At 43.0% G+C, this 15,120-nt stretch overlaps 1 protein-coding gene across 5 annotated transcripts in view; it reads left to right on the forward strand.

Moving 5' to 3' along the window:
- USP1 (ubiquitin specific peptidase 1) overlaps positions 1-15,120 on the forward strand; it is a 110,314-nt gene that overhangs the window by 45,802 nt on the left and 49,392 nt on the right. For 3 of the 5 annotated variants that reach the window (XM_077768095.1, XM_077768093.1, XM_077768096.1), the window contains 2 exons: positions 5,959-6,088; positions 11,191-11,346. The gene's annotated coding sequence lies outside the window, so the exon portion shown is untranslated. Of the gene's footprint in view, positions 1-5,958; positions 6,089-10,680; positions 10,775-11,190; positions 11,347-12,613; positions 12,630-15,120 lie in introns of those variants that run through there. The other 2 variants (XM_077768097.1, XM_077768094.1) reach the window with 2 other exon arrangements.

Here is a 15,120-nt window from a genome sequence, read left to right on the forward strand (position 1 = left end):
AAGCATTTCTAACCTTACTCTTGTATGGAAAAGCAAAAAACTGTCCATAAGTGCTTTGAAGTGACAAAAAATACACTAGTGCCAATTGTGGGCACCTTCCAAAGTTCTGAAAAATCTGATTTCTGCCAAACATTGAGGCCTGAGGCTGAGCATTTGAGCATGGGAGATGATCACCCACAGTCTTGCAGCGAGAGAGAGAGGGAAAGAGATCCAATGGCTAAGTTGTGATTGTGTGATTTTCAGCATTGCATACTACTTGTATTGCATCACTTGTTTATCAAGTTAAAATTTATTAGAAATGTTTTCTCATCTTGCTGAACACTTGGAGAACAAGTTACTCTCAATCCAAGGTTTTACTGTATATATATCCAGAATAGAACTCTCACTTTCCACCTGTAATGCTCTTTTCTTTCTTTTCCTTCCTTCCTTCCTTCCTTCCTTCCTTCCTTCCTTCCTTCCTTCCTTTTCTTTTTCTTTTTCTTTTTCTTTTTCTTTTTCTTTTTCTTTTTCTTTTTCTTTTTCATTTTAGAGAGAACATGAGCAAGTGGGGGAGAGGGGCAGAGAGAGAATCTTAAGCAGGCTCCATGCTCAGCATGGGGCTCAACACAGGGCTCAATCCCACAACCCTGGGATCATGACCTGAACTGAAATTAAGAGTCAAATGCTCAACCAGCTGAGCCACCCAGGCACCCCACCACTCCTAATGCTCTTATCCCAGTCTCCCTCAACTCTGTAAAAGACACTACCATTTACTTGGGTGCTCAGGTCAGAAGCAAATCTTGGCTCTAATCTTCAACATTTATCCTTACTGTGACCTAGTCTCTCTACTTCCACTTTCTGCTTTTGCAAGGGTGTGTGTGTGTTGATGGATTTTATGAGTTATACTTGTTATTCACCCAGAGAACTTGTTTTCAGTATGTGGTATGCATTTTTCCTCTTATAACAGTGTCTTCAGGTAAAGCCCTGAATACTAAACTGCTTTTATTGCTCTCATTCTCAAGCCAATAGAAGCACTAAATCTTGGTCTGATCTTGGCCCCAGTCATCTTAAAGGAAACTGTCTTTTCTCATGACTTCTACTTCCTTCCAAGCCACTCACTATTCCACATTTACCCATACACCCAACACCTTATTGACACTCCTCTTGATAAAGCCACCAATAACCTCCTAGTTGTTGAACTGAAAGGATTGTTTTTAGACCTAACTGTGCTGGACTGTACATTGGAAATTGCTCATCTTTCCTTCCAATCTGGATTCATGGCCTGTGTACTCTCCATTTCTCTCACCACTTGGCCAATAGGTGTCAGACTTGTTTGGTGACTCTCCTTGCAGATTCCACCCTTAATCCTCCTCTCTTCTCATTCTACAATGATGGTTCTTAAACTTCTTTTTTTTTTTTAATTTTTAATGTATTTTTGAGAGAGAGAGAGACAGACAGACAGACAGAGTATGGGGGGGGGCTCAGAGAGAGAGGGGGACACAGAATCTGAAGCAGGCTCCAGGCTCCTCACTATCAGCACAGAGCACAACACAGGGCTTGAACCCACAAACTGTGAGATCATGACCTGAACTGAAGTTGAACACTTAACCAGCTGAGGCACCCGGGTACCCCAACCTTCGTTTTTTCAAGGATACCTTTGAAAAGATGCTAAAAGCTATGGGACACTCTAACCTGAAAAAACAAATGCCTATGCTCATGGATGCACAGTACTTTAATTCCAAGAGGTTCCCTCATACCCTGAAGCCACGTTGGACCCTCTGCTCTACTTTCTTAACTGGGGGCTGCCAACCACTCTCCAGGCTTTAAGTGTCACTCATATGTTGATGGCTTTTAAATGTGTACCTGAGCAGCAACCATTTCCCAAAATCTTAATTTTGCATCCCCAATTTCCAACTAAAACATCTGTTTATCCCAACGTACCCTATGCTCAATGTGTACAAAACTGGCCTCCAGTCCCTGTCAGATTTCTCTTCCGAGTGGATAATATTGTCATTCACCCAATCACCATAAAGAAACCTACTCCTATTGATCCCCATATTGGCCACCAAAAAAAAAGAAAGTAAAGAAAAGAAACCTGCTCTTCCTTTCTCTCCTATTGCAGCTTTGCATGTTCCCATCCTTTTCTTGTTTGGATTACTGGAGTAGTCTCTATTTGGTCTGCCTGTGTCCCACACTGGCTGCCTCAAATCCATCTTCTATACTGCAGCTACATTTACCTTCACCAACACCCCACATTGCTTAAGGCAGTAATTCCCCAAGTGCATTTTTAAGAATACAAAATCTGTCTTATGTAATTGGTGTTACATGAGCAAAAAAGTTTTTATGGTCAATTGAGTTGGAGAAAAGAGAGAAAAATAATTAGGTTTAATTACTTCTCAGTCTTCAATATGTTAAAATGCATTTTGGAGTTCTAACTGGATATACACAGATTTTTTCAAACTTTGGCAACAAAAGTCTAGTTTTTGGAATATAATTTGGATAGCTCATCTCTGAGATGAAATTTAATTTCCTTGTCTTTCCTTCCCATATCTAGTTGCTATTCTTGATAATATAGACAATGGGAGGATAGCAGTGTGGTAGTCTGAATTCAGGGAGACCGAGGGTTAAATTTCAGCTCAAGATTTGATTAAATTACTTAATCTCTCAGAATGTGTTTTGGCTGGTTTCCATTTGCCCCTTAAGAGGCTGACCTCTATAGACTGCATCTGTCCAGGCATCCTGCTCTCTGGCTTCCAGCTGGGTTTGGCCAATGGAAAGCGGTGGTGGAAAACCATTGGGTCAGAGCAGTGGGAGGGAGAGGGCAGGGTACTAATCCCCCCCAAACCCTCCACCTCCCTGCCTTGTACTGCAGTGTTTTGACCCTCTTTCAGCTCCAGCTCTCTCATTCTTCTGAGTAACTTTCTCCATCTTCTTTCCCTTTAGAGCCACAGGTGATAATGGCTTCTAACAGTTGCTAATCTCTAAGGCTTCATTATCTCTTGTTACTTCCCTTACCTCTGTTCACACCTCTGTAACTAGTCCTTTCCTTAAACTTTCTTCAGTTCCCCCCCCCCCCCCCNCATCTGTTTCCTACTGGAACCCTGAAAATATAGAACATTAGTGTCATTACAACATGAGGATAGTAACACCAACCTCATGGGGCTGCTGAGAATATTCAGTGAAATTACAGTGAGTATGCCATGCGCCCAGCACAGTGCCTGGCACACAGCAGTGTTAAGTAAATAAGAGACGACTTCCTTGATTCTGTTCCTTTCTGCCTGTCCTCCAAATAGTCACATACTCAGGGATCTTCTTGATTCCTTGCCAGGCACCAGTCTGAAGATAGAAAGCTGCCACAAGGGGTCAGGCTCCAGTCAGTGGTCACAGAACAGGGATGACCTGAAGGTTCCCTTACAGGACCCTGGAACAGAGAATCCTAACAAGGACTGGAACAGCAAGGGTCAGGGTGTCTATGTGGTCAGCATTCTTCTTGGAAGAAAGCTGCCTCTGTACTGGGCCCAGATGGTCGGTGTCCCCACACTGGCCAATTGTTTCCCAAGGAGGATATCTTTCCAGTTCCAAATCTATTCCTTGTACCCATTAAAGTGATCAAGTGGCCTTAAATGGGGAGGGAAGGAGGGAGTGCTATTTGGAAGGGGAAGTCACTTGAACTAGGTTTCCAATACATTTCCCAATGTATAAATTGGAGGAATTTTAAGAGAGTGTTAAGAGATAAATAATAGAGAATATTTAGTGAATCTGCAGGTGGGTGAACTATTTGTTGACAATCACTTGAAATTTATTTATACCGAGACCTCACAAAGGAAATTCGTGTACTAGGTATGCTGAACAAGACAAGCCTTACTTTGTGGTATGTAATCGGAATGCAAGTTCATTTGGTATGCTACCATCCCTTTAAATGGATTCAGTGGGAGAAATTCTTCTTATAGCTGTTGAAAACTCAAAAAGAATTTTTTGATCACTCTTAAAGCTGGTAGGACACAGTCTAATTCAGAAATAAAGCTATCCAGTTCAGTATGCAACACTTCCAACTTTACTGAAAAGCAAGTGTTCTCTCCACCCCAGGAGCTCTCCAGCAAAGAAATTCTCTACCAGGACTACAGTACCTCTCATGGCAGAGGCGCCAGCTGCAGGAACTTTGAGCCCTCCCAACACGTTGGTGCCTTAGAAATTTTAAATATAAAATTTCCCCTAGCATCAGGGAGCACCCACATTGGTCTACCACAAGAAAGTATGACTAGGAGGAATGGCTCGAATGTCAGAATGGGGACACAGAAACAAAAGCCAAGCAAGGAGAGGAGATAGGATTCTGTATGGAGGGTGAGCAAGGGAGGTTACCTGGCCCTCTTTGCCTGTAGCTTACTTTGCCTTCCCAAGGTGGAGCCATGGGGCCTGGGGACCCTAAAGCTATTTAGGGGATAAGGATGATCTAGCTTGGGTAGCACAGGATGCCCTGATTTCATGCAGTCCACCAGGAGGAGAAGGAGATTTTTTTTTCAGTATTTTATTTATTTTTGGGAGAGAGATAGAGACAGCGTGAGCAGGGGAGGGTCAGAGAGAGAGGAGGACACAGAATCTGGAACAGGCTCGAGGCTCCGAGCTGTCAGCACAGAACCCGATGCGGGGCTCAAACCCACGAACCATGAGATCATGACCTGAGCTGAAGTCAGACTCTTAACCGACTGAGCCACCCAGGTGCCCTGGAGAAGGAGATTTTTAACTATGGACAACCCACAATAAATGCAGGCTTAGAGGGTAAAGTGTAAAAAGGTGTCACTTTTCCCATGCTTCATCTTGGCAGAAGTTGCTCATCTTAGGAAAAAACCTAATAGCCCCCAAGCATCATCCTGTCTGCAATCCCTGGAAAGGGATGCAGCTGGCATATCTTCCCAAGGTCCAGAACCTGCCCGGCCTGAGGTCAACACCACAGATCCCTCCCCTCCTTTGATGCTGCCCTGTCTTTCTCACTGACCCAGAAAGTGCCAGGACAAGATTCTGGCTCCTTCCCAGGCCAATCCCTTCTGTGTGCAACCCAAGGCTTCAGCTACCAGGACTCTTTAGGAAATGCTTCTAGGGGCGCCTGTGTGGCTCAGTCGGTTAAGCGTCTGACTTCAGCTCAAGTCATGTTCTCATGATTCGTGGGTTTGAGCCCTGCGTCGGGTTCTGTGCTGACAGCTAGCTCAGAGCCTGGAGCCTGTTCAAGATTCTGTGCCTCCCTCTCTCTGACCCTTCCCTGCTCACGCTGTCTCTCTCTCTGTCTCAGAAATAAATAAAAAACATTAAAAATTAAAAAAAAAAAAAAGGAAATGCTTCTAAGCAGTATACCAGCATACTAGGAATGGGCTATAATATACCTGTACTGATCACTGCTCCCCTCCACCCCTGCTTGGGTATTGGAACTCCCCCACCACAGGGTGCGTCTGGCATGTGCAACCTCATCTAATTCATCCTCAGCATGTCCTGCATACATTATCATCTCTCTGTGCCATGTCATCAAAAGGACTGGGGAACGCTACTCTGGAACTAGTTCTACCTGCTGAGAGGAAAAAGCTGGTCGAGAAAGAGGCTGTGATCTGGGGAGAAAAGAGCTTTAATTGATGGATAAATGGATATAACGTTTTTATAAATTGCAAAGTACTATGGATGTTCACGTTAAAAGTTGTGTGCATAATGACCTTTTTATGATCTGTGTCTTGCTTTCTTTTAATTAATGGCATTTTGGATTGCTTTCCATAATAGCACTCAATGACTTACCATGTTCTTTTTAGTGACTGGATGTGGCTCTTCCTTTGTACTACATTTTACTTAACTGGCCCCTATTGATGGATGTTTAGGTTGTTGTGGGGGTTCTTCTGCTATTGTAAATAACCTTGCAATGAACATCCTTACGCGTTAAAAAAAAAAAAAAGGTGAGGGTGTCATAAAGTAAGTGCCAAATTAAATGTCCCTGTCTTTCAGGTCAGACTCTCTATGGTATGCTGAACAGGCTGAGGCAAAGCTCCAGAAGTTTATTTGGAGAACTGAAGATCTGCAGAGATGGTGGAATTGCTAGTCTAAACAAATCTCCTTGGGTCAAGTGAGGACAGAGGTAGGTCATGAATGGCATCCAAATACCTGGGTTGGAATTATTTGTGGGAGACACACTGTGAAGTCAACCCTGAGCCATGGTTGACCTGAGTATTTTTTTCTAGACCTGGGGTGAGAGAGTAGTGGTCATAGCCCCTCCATTTGGTGCCACTTTTTTCAACTCCCACCACCAGAATTTACCTGGAGCCTGCAGCATGGCAGGCAGAATAATCACCCCTAAAAAATGTCCATGTCTTTTTTTTTAAATGTTTATTTTTGAGAGAGAGAGAGAGACAGAGCATGAGTAGGGGAGGGGCAGAAAAAGAGGGAGACATAGAATCAAAGCAGCTCCAGCCTCTGGGTTGTAAGCACAGAGCCTGACGTGGGGCTCAAACCCACAGACTGTGAGATCATGACCTGAGCTAAAGTTGGACGCTCAACCGAGTGAGCCACCCAGGTGCCCCCATGACTTAATCCACCAGATCTGTGAATGTGTTACCTCACATAACAAAATGCACTTTGTTGGGGCACCTGGGTGGCTCAGTCGGTTAAGCATCCAACTTCAGTTCAGGTCATGATCTTGCAGTTCATGAGTTTGAGCCCCCACAACAGGCTCTGTGCTGACAGCTCAGAGCCTGGAGCCTGCTTCAGATTCTGTTTCTCCCTCTCTCTCTGCCCTTCCCCGCTCACACTCTGTATCTCTCTCTCTCAAAAATAAATAAACACTCAAAAAAAAAGTTTAGGGGAACCTGGATGGCTCAGTCAGGTAAGTTGCAACTTCGCCTCAGGTCATGATTTCATAGCTGGTGGGTTTGAGCCCCGTGGCGGGCTATGTGCGACAGTTTAGAGCCTGGAGCCTACTTTGGATTCTGTGTTTTCCTCTCTCTCTGTTCCTCACCCACTAACACTCTGTCTCTCTCTCAAAAATAAATGAACGTTAAAAAATATTTTTTTAAAGTTTAACTTTTTTTTTTTTTTTTAATGTTTTATTTATTTCTAGGAGAGAGAGACAGCGTGAGCAGGGGAGGGTCAGAGAGAGAGGGAGTCACAGACTGAAACAGGCTCCAGGCTCTGAGCTGGCAGTCAGCACAGAGCCCGACGCGGGGCTCGAACCCACGAACCGCGAGATCATGACCTAAGCGAAAGTCGGACGCTTAACCGACTAAGCCACCCAGGCTCCCCTTTTTTAAAGTTTAAAGAAACAAAACAAAAGGCACTTTGTAAGTGTGATTAAATTAAGGATCTTAAACTGAGGCGGTTATCCTGGATTATCCAGGTGGGTGCTTTATAAGAGGAAGGCAGACATGTCAGAGAAAGGAAACTGTGACAATGGAAGCAGGGATCAAAGTGGGACAGTTGCTGGCTTTGAAGATGAAAGGAGGACCAAGAAGCCAAGACACATGGGTAGCCTGTCGAATGTGGAAAGGCAGGGATTCTCACCTACAGACTTCAGGAGGAATGAAGCCCTGATGATACCTTGACTTTAGCCTCCTGAAAGTGATTTCAGACTTTTGACCTCCAGAACTTTAAGATAATCAATTAGTGTTAATTTAAGCCACTGTGTTTTTAGTCAATTATTATAGCAGCAACATGGGAGAATAACACGTGTGATAAGAAAATATTGAAATAATTCTTTCAAGCTCCTAAAGCCTCAGTTAAAAAAAATCTTGATGAGACATCAGCTCCCCACCCCAACCCCAATCCAATGATACTGTTTTACTGGGGGAAATCTCATTTTCAAATCTGGAAGTTTCAAGGTTGCTCATTGACATCCAGACTATCAGGGATACCATAGGGTGTCTTGGTGATGGGGATGGCTATCCTTCTTTATGGGCTGATACTCAGTTCCTCTGCAGTTGTGTTTCTGATATGAGGAAGGGTCCTCTTTTAGAGAGAAAGTCACAGCCTTTTCCTTTACCAATGATGGCATTAGTTAAATGATCATGACGATTCATAGGGTGGGGGTAGGAATAAATGGCCAGTCAATATAATTTCTGTATGAGAAATATCAACAAGTGCTAAATGACATATTCAAGTATTCTTGGAGAAACAAAATAGGAAATGGAAATACTAAGAACAAATATATGCTCCAGCCTAATTCAGTGTTAACATTATTAAAACTATGTATTATTCCAAATTGAACAATGCAGTGTATTATTATTATTACTTTTTAAATTTTCTAGATAAACATCACTATTTCATATTCAAACTTTGGGACTGAAGTATAAGTCTCTTAAGATGGTTAAACACATGAGACAATTTACATGCTTTATTTTTTCTTGGTTACATCTCTCCTGAGTCTGTCTGTCCTCCTACTTGCCTCTAGACCGGTTCCTTTCTAGGTTTACCACAAGAACCTTTATGCTGGATTAGCTCTCCTTTGGGGTTAGGAGTACTAGACTGATGGAGAGGTGTCCTCAAGGAAACTGCCTTGGGGTATGTGCCAGTTCTGATTTTTTTTTCCTGACAAGTCTGTATAGCCTCAATTTCATACAGGGAACATTCTCAATCATATTGTATTAACCCCAACCCCTAATCAACCCTCAGTATTTTTAACTGGTAATGAGTCAAGTATATCTGGTAAACAAAAATGATTGACAAGAATTCAAAGTGGAATTAAGTGAACAAAGACCTGATAAGAAACTGTTAATGGTGCTCTGACAGTAGTTCTGGCCCCTACTATATACAAGGGGGTTTGAGCCCACACCAGTCCCTGGAAAATCACCCAAAAGGGGGAAGTGTAGGGGAGCCACAGTATCAACTACATTCCTAAAGCCAGATTAAAAAAATGGGATGATGGATTAAAAATGATGATCTTATGTTGGATAATTCCTTGGATTCCTAGTTTCTTAGTCAGTTTTTCTAGATAGAGTATGTGTTCTCAAATGGGAGTGATAAAATCTTAGATATTATAATAACCATCGTTCTCTATATAAATAGATACATAGTATATTTATGATATTAAAACTTTATGAAGAGGAGAGTGATTTGGAAAATTTGTCAAAAAAGATTCCTTAGACTCGCAATAACAACAACAAAAAGATTAAGGAAAATATTGCTCTAGAGAAAGTTGGTTTTGATTATTGGTCTCCTAATATACTTTTTAACATTATTTTATTTGATAATTAAGATTTGAGTCCGATCGTAAAGTGGATTGTTCTCCATTGTGTTCATGATTGGAAAAATAATTCCTACAAAGCCAGGCTCCCTTCAGGACCCTTCAATCCTCATGACCCAGGAAGTGGAGGTAAAAACAAGGTACCCTAGGGTTACCTATTAGTAATCGCCCACATCTATAAAAACCAGAGACAGAGGAAAAAATTGTATATGAATTTCACTGGACCATAAGGTGAGGGGAGGGGCTGTCCTTGCTTCCAGGAACAACTTAGTGATGAGACTCATTGTATTCTTAGCAGTTGCCTGGAGCAAATCTCTTAGTGCTGGTGAATGGATTCCTTCCATTATAAGTTGTACATTCTGTGAGTCTGTCTTGGGGACCCTAATAACCAATTATACTGCCACTTTAAAAAATCTTATAGTAAAAATTGAGAATAATTTCCCATAATCAGCTGTCAAAGGCAAAGTTGGGAGCCCTGGGCTAATACATTGGGTAGCTTGAATCCATTACTTGTTAGAAGAAGGAAGTCAAGGTGTGCTCAAACCACAGACGTCAGCAAACTTTGTCAAGGTCCAGATAGTAAATATTTTCAGCTCTGTGGGACACTTGGTCTCTGTCATAAGTGTTCAATTTGGTGTTTGTGGTACCAAAGAAGCAATACACAAGTCATGGGTGAATGAACACAGTTGTGTCCCCAAAAACCTTTATAAAAATAGGCAGCAGGCAAATTTGGCCTGCCAACCCTTGCTCATCCATATTATTTACCATTTACAACCACGGAACTTACTTTCTTTAAAAGGGCTTATCTCTCATCTGTGAAAATACTTAGAAGGGCCTGGTATTTCTCCCTGTGGAAATCGAACAGAAGGAGAAACTGGAAGCTCTAGCTGAAGGCCCATTAGGATGCTTAGATTTCTTAGCACAAAGCCCAGTTTTGGCTACCATTCTGGTGGCAGACAGAGGGTGGTGGTAAGTTTACTCTTGGAGCACTAAAACCTTAAGGGTCTTGATAGCTGACTCATGGATGGATGAGGGCTATTCCAGTTGTTAGTGCCCAAGCTCACCTATGGACGATGGAAAACTGTGAGCTGTGCCAGGTGGAATTGGTCTCAGGAGGTTGAGAAGGTCTTGGTGGGAAATTATATACTGTATAGTATATACATGTATATACTTATTTTATGATAGAATCCTTATGAAATCACAGGCCCATGAGACTGCTGTATTTACTACCCTCCCCTCACTGCGCCCCCACAATGACACTACTTTTCAATAGGGTCTAAAGTAGCATAAGAGTGTGATGACTAGAACCCAGAGCCTTCTGGAGGGTGTTGCTTTCATTTTTTTAAAAATATTTTTTAATCTTTTATTTATTTCTGAGAGAGAGAGAGAGAACGTGAGCAGCAGAGGGTCAGAGAGAGAGGAAGACACAGAATCTGAAACAGGCTCCAGGTTCTGAGCTGTCAGCACAGAACCCGATGCGGGGCTCGAACCCATGAACCGCGAGATCATGACCTGAGCCGAAGCCGGACACTCAACCGACTGAGCCACACAGGCGCCCCTGGAGGGTGTTGCTTTCAGAATGAATGAAGGGTAGGCTCAAAGTCCACCTCAGTCCATTCCACGTGCTACAGAAGAGTCCTAATGAGTAATATGTATAAGTCTACATATATGAACTGTAATAAAACATAGAGCCAGAATGTTTCATATGTAAGCTATGGAACTATAATGTGAACTTTGGGAGGACAGTAGAAATGTATTTTCTAAAACTGGAATGCTAAGAGCTGATACGTGAAGTCCAGCTCCTCAGGAATATGTTGTTAAAAAAAAAAAATGACCTGCCCATCACCTTTGGGTCTATCCTAGATGAGTAATTTACACCCTTTCACTACAGAATTTGATTTTGAATTTAGATGAGTCTTAAGTTGATTGACCAATTCCAAAATATTAATGAGCACACAGGGAACCATGTGAGCTTGTATTCACAAGGCAACATTTATATTCCACAGGAAAACATAAAGCCTCTGAAATATCTCTCCAGTGACTGATCCCCATGGTTTATTATCAAACCTTAAGAGAGAATTAAATGTAAGGTGGATTGTGCTTCAGCGAGGATGATTTCAACCAATGTCATTATAAGTCTTGAAGATTTCTGCATACAGATGGTAAGTGATTATGTCATTAACCTTACATCATGTGGGTTTATGTGTTTTTCTCCTCATTGCTATACCTTTGTGCTTCCTGGAAGATAACATTGGGGGAATTTTTTAGAGGTCTATTAATAAAAATTTATTTAGGGGATATCTAGTTAATCTGTTAATATCTAAAGCTTTACTCATTCATTAAAAACAATCTCTGTTGAGCACTATTATAGCTGAACTATGTCTCCCTCCCCCTAAAATACATATGTCAAAGCCCTAACCCTCAGTACTTCAGAATGTGACTACATTTAGAGATAGGGCCTTTCAAGAGGTATTTAAGGTCAAATGGTGTCATTAGGGGAGGCCCTAACCCACAGGTCATATATGTAGACTTATACATAGTACTCACTGACCCGATACAAGTCTTTGTTAGGACTCTTATGTAATATGTGGAATGGACTGAGGTGGCCTTTGACTGGTGTCCTTATAAGAAGAGATTAGTAGAACACAGAGAGATAAGATGCTGGATACACACGTGCATATAAGAAAGGCCATATGAGGACACAGCAAGAAGGCCACCATCCACAAGCAAAGGAGGTGTGCGTTTGGGGGGGAGGGGAGGAGCTTTCAAGGTCCAAACATAGGCCTTCCTCTCTGGCAAATAATATATTCTGTGCATTTGCCTATCAAAGCATGTGTCAGTTTCTTTGTATATCCATGAGGTTGTGTTTGGGGGAGGACAGGACAGGAACGCATGTCTTACTTACATTTGTACCCCAGTCCCTAACACGGAACCTAGCACAGAGCTAGCACTCAAGTACCAACGGGTCATGAAGGTCAGGCTTAGGACTCAGTCTATAATTTTAGGGAACTAGAGTTCTGGTAAAAACCCCTTAGAGTCCTCAGACCTGAAGCTGGGAGCGATCCCAGAGTCTGGGTCGGGACTGATTGAGATAAAGAGTGAGTTTTAAGGGGTCCCAGCTGGACAACTCTCGTTTTATTTGATGAATGCTTTAAAAGAGTAGAGCATGCAAAGAAAAGATCACAATGCCCGTGCTCAGATTATTGCAAATTCCAAGTGCACAGGATCTGAAAGTATCGAGCCCTCTTAAATGTTGTTCTCCCTGTGAGACAGATTGGTGAGAACAATTAGTCTTTCCTTCCCATCTCCCCTTCCTCCGCCCCCTGCTCAGCCTTGATTCCATCACCTGGGCTGGAGCAGGAGCCTCCATGAAGGCTGGGCTTCCCTGGAGTGCTTGCAGCTGAGGTCACTACATCAGCCTGCATGTTTTCTGGACAAACGGCAGGTGAGTTCACCAACCATGGTCTTCATACCTGCAGCCCTGTGGGTAGTCAGAAGCACAGGCCCCACCATGTAACTTCTAAAAGTTAACTGGAGAGACTTGATGTCCGTGAAACCAAATGGCCCTGGCAGATCGACGGCTGGTGAGTTTGGGAAGGTCAGGCAGGCTCCCTTCCCCTGCAGGCCCCATGGGGGATGGTCCTGCTGCTTCTGGCCCCAGAGGAGCCTTATCTACCAGCAGATAAGACTGTGGATTCAGCCCAGATTTAACAAAGAGGGAGAAGTGTCAGTGGTGACTTGGGACAAAGCCTGAGTGGAGTGGGTTTGGAGGAGCATAAGAGGAGAGAAAATTGAGGATGGTGAGGAATGACTACTTTTGGGGCACCTGGGTGGCTCAGTCAATTGGGCTTGATTTTGTCTCAGATCATGATCTCAAAGTTTGTGGGTACGGGCCCTGCCTTGGACTTTGTGCTGGCAGTGTAGAGCCTGCTTCGGGTTCTCTGCTTCCTCTCTTTCTCTGCCCCTCCCCTGCTCTCTTCTCTCTCTCTCTCTCTCTCTCAAAAATAAATAAATAAAACATTAAAAAAATAGGATGGTAAGGTGCCTGGGCAGCTCAGTGGATTGAGCTTCTGACTCTTGATTTCAGCTCAGGTCATATTCCTAGAGTCATGGGATCAAACCTAGTATCGGGGTCTGCAGTGAGCATGGAGCCTGCTTAAGATTCTCTCTTTCTCTTCCTCTTCCTCCCCCTTACCCCCTCACACACACACACACACACACACACACTCTCTCTCTCTCTCTCTCTTTCTCTCTCATATAAAAAATGAAAAAAATAAGAAATGGGATGGTAATTGGGGTGGTGGTATGGGGAGGGAAGGAAGGTTGGGATCAAGAGAAGATGGCACAGTTTTGTGCTTGTGGAGAGTAGAGTGGGCAGAACTGGCCATGTCACACAGATGGGACAAGTGGACTTGAACGGTTGGGATATTAGAGGGCGAGCTGGGATGTACAACGGGGGGTGATCAAGGGCCCAGACACCGTCTTGAACGCAGCAAGGTCTGATCTCACAGGGGGATGTTCTTGCTGCTAGCGTGAGACAAGATTATGCTGATGAGGCTTCTAGTGCAGCGGGGGAGAACCGTGCAGATGAGAGCCAGGCCTTGTGGACGGCTGGTTAGTGAGGCTGGAACAGCTAGGTGCCCAGGGATGTGAGACAGAGCCACTGTGCCAGCTCCCAGCTGCCCATCTCAGGACTTCCATGTAACAGAGGAAAATCTCTCTCACGTAGGCTACTACTATTTTGGTTCTCAGTTCTTTGCAGCTGAACCTAATTCTAACTAATATAAATAGTAATAAAGAAAAAGCCGGTGTAGCAAAATTTCATTAGATAAAAATGAATTCGGGGCTGTAAGTAATAAGTAGTGACAAAGAAGGGCAGTACCTAAATAATAAAAGGAATAATCCTCCTCCCCCCAAATCATGTACTTAAATGAACTTAACATAGTATGTTGTATAAATATGTATTTAATTTAAATAGACTTCATTTTTAAGGGAAGTTTTAAGTTCACAGAGAAACTGAAGAAAAGGTATACAGTTTTCCCATACACCCTCTGCCCCCACACATGTATGGCCTCCCCATTATCAATATTACCTACCAAAGTGGTACATTTTTTCCAGTCAGTGAATCTACAGTGACACATTATTATCATCTAGAGTCCACAGTTTACACTAAGGTTCACTCTTGGTGGTGTATTCTTTTTTTTTTTTTTTCTTAATGTTTATTCATTTTTGAGAGAGAGAGAGAGACAGAGCATGAGCCGGGGAGGGACAGACAGAGAAGGAGACACAGAATCCAAAGCAGGCTCCAGGCTCCGAGCTGTCAGCACAGAGCCCGGCAAGGGGCTCAAACCCACGAACTGTGAGATCATGATCTGAGCCAAAGTCAGACGTCCAACTGACTGAGCCACCCTGGTGCCCCTCGGTGGTATACATTCTATGGGTTTGGACAAATGTATAATGACATGTATCCGCCCTTATGGCATCATACAGGGTAGTTTCACTACCCTCAAAGTTCTTTGTATTCCCCCTGTTCATCTTGATCTCTTCTCTAACTCCTGGTAACCACTGATCTTTTTACTATTTCCATAGTTTTACTTTTTCTGGGATATAGTTAGAATTGTGCAATATGTAGCCTTTTCAGATTGGCTTCTTTCACTTTCACTAAGTAGTATACACTCAGGTTTGCTTGGTGTCTTTTCATGGCTTGATTTCTCCTTCCTTTTTAATGATGAATAATTTTCCACTGACTGGATGTGGCACAGCCTATTCATCCACCTACTGAGGGACATCTTGGTTGCTTCCATGTTTGGGCTATTGGGTGCAGGTTTTTGGGTGGTCATAAACTTCCAACTCCTTTGGGTAAATAATAAGGAGTATGGCCATGGGAGTGTATGGTAGGAGTTTGTAAAAAACCACCAAACTATCTTCTAAAGTGA

The sequence above is a fragment of the Crocuta crocuta genome, unplaced genomic scaffold (genome assembly GCF_008692635.1).
Source record: "Crocuta crocuta isolate KB4526 unplaced genomic scaffold, BGI_CrCroc_1.0 scaffold85, whole genome shotgun sequence".
Taxonomy (NCBI): domain Eukaryota; kingdom Metazoa; phylum Chordata; class Mammalia; order Carnivora; family Hyaenidae; genus Crocuta; species Crocuta crocuta.